This window comes from Babylonia areolata, chromosome 30 (genome assembly GCF_041734735.1).
Source record: "Babylonia areolata isolate BAREFJ2019XMU chromosome 30, ASM4173473v1, whole genome shotgun sequence".
In the NCBI taxonomy this organism is placed as follows: Eukaryota; Metazoa; Mollusca; class Gastropoda; order Neogastropoda; family Buccinidae; genus Babylonia; species Babylonia areolata.
Window position 1 is genome coordinate 23,116,356 of NC_134905.1, and position 2,500 is coordinate 23,118,855.

The following is a 2,500-nucleotide window of genomic DNA, read 5'->3' on the forward strand; positions in this document are numbered from 1 at the left end:
TTCCTAGGCGGACGCGTTACCTCTAGGCCATCACTCCATTAATATATATATATATATATATATATATATATATATATATATATATATATATATATACATACACAAACACACATACACACATACATATATACATATATTTGTGTACCTATCAGAGTGGATTTCTTCTATAGATTTTTTCCATGGTTTTTGTTGTTGTTGTTGTTTTCTCAGTGCGCCAAGTGCGTGCTGCACGCCGGACTTCGGTTTATCCGTCTCATCCGAAAGACTAGGCGCTCTGCCCGATCTTCCAGTCAAACTTGGGGGAAAGGGCGAGAATGGGATTCGAACCCAGACCAGACGGGCGCAATAGCCGAGTGGTTAAAACGTTGGACTTTCAATCTGAGGGTCCCGGGTTCGAATCTACTCGGTAAAGGCGGCTGGTGGGTAAAGGGTGGCGATTTTTCCGATCTCCCAGGTCAACATATGTGCAGAACTGCTTAGTGCCTGAACCTCCTTCGTGTGTATACCGCAAGCAGAAGATCAAACACGCACGTTAAAGATCCGGTGATCCATGTCAGCGTTCGGTGGGTCGTTATGGAAAGAAGAACATACCCCAGCATGCACACCCCCGAAAGAGGAGTATGGCTGCCTACATGGCGGGGTAAAAACCGTCATACATGTAAAAGCCCACTCGTGTAAATACGAGTGAACGAGGGAATTGCAGCCCACGAACGTAGAAGAAGAAGAAGAAGAAGAAGGAGAAGAAGCACCCAGACTCTCATGGACTCCGTATTGGCAGACGGGCGAGCGTCTCAAGCCATCCTGCCTTCTTCCTTGGGCATGCAATACGGTTTATCGAAAGGAAGTTTTCTTCTTTGAAAAAAAAAAAAAAAAAAAAAAAAAAAAAAAAAAAACACCTAACTTCTCCGTAATGCAATGGATTAAAAAAACAACAACAAAAAAACAAACACACACACACACACACACACACACACACACACAAACCCGCACGAGCGCGCGCGCGCACACAAAAGCATAATCACCCTCTCCACCCCTACGAAGCTACGCACACTCACACACAAAGAGCAACCTATAATTCAGATACCCGATGTTTGTATATGTTGAAAGAGAGAGAGACAAGAGAGAGAAAAGGTACATATATGGACAGAAAAGAAAAGAACAACAATAATTATGATGACGGTGATGACGAAGATGATGATGATGATAATGATAATATTAACAATAATCAAAATTTGATGATGATGATAATGACGACGATAATGATGATGAAAATAACAACGCCATTATTAACAATTTCAAAAGCAAGAACAACAACGATAATGACAACGATCATCACCATCATAATGCTAATAATAATGATGATGATGATGATAATAATAATAATAATAAGATAATAGTGATAATAATAATAATGGATACTTGGTGAGCGCTTTCCTCCCTGAAAGGGAGCTCTAAGAGCTTTACAATAAATATAACACACACACACACACACACGCACACACACAAGCAAGCAAGCGCGCGCAATAACTAAAAAAAAAAAAAAAGAAAGAAAGAAAGAAAGAAAGAAACCAGCCAAACAAAGGGTTGTTTTGCGCGGTGTGCACTGATGGTAGTCGTAGTGGTGGTGGTGGTGGTGGTGGTGGTGGTGGTGGTGTGTGTGTGTGTGTATGCTTGCGTGTGCGCGCCCTTGCGTGCGGTGAGTGCGCCGTGCGTCTGTTAGGCTTCGGTGATGAAATATAATTATGTCAAGGGCTAACATCATAATAGCATTCTACACATCCCAGTAACCAAATATACTGACTTGGACGTATTCTGCATACCGACTTTAGGAAATAGGTCACATGAATAATGCAAAGAATAACTAAAAAAAAAAAAAAAAGAAAAAAAAGTAAAATAAAAGCTAAAAAAAGGAAAGGAAAACTGAAAAAAAAAAAAAAAAAAAAAACAAAAAAAAAACGGAAAGAGATTTTGAAATTATGGTTTTACATAGAGCGAGGACGGTAAAAAGCTAAGAACATCGTAGAAAGGTCAGTAAAACAACTCCTTCAGTGCCTAGTCACATCTATGATGTATTCTCTTTCTCTGTTACTTATGATGTGTCTTCCATGTTTTCTGTCAAATGTGTTGACAGGTAGGGTGGTATAAAGGTGGGGCGGGGGATGGGGGGGAGGGTGAGAGCGGGTAGGGCCAGCGGGATAGGTCGAGAAAAAAAGGAAAAAAAGCATGACAAAATTATAACGAGTTGTATGGTTCCGTTTGGTGGCGCGGGGGTAAGTGGGGGAAAAGGATATAAGAAGGAGGGTAGTAGAGCAGGGAGGGGGAGGGAGGGAGGACGAGGGAGAAAAAAAAAAGGGAGAGAAAGAAATGGACCAAGGGAGGTTATTCACAGCACGTGAAAAGCCAACTTGAGAACGGAGCCGGCACTGGCAAGCAGACGACTTTTTGAGTCAACAAGGCAAACATGAATTGACCGGCTTTCGACTGGTTGCAGACGGAAGAG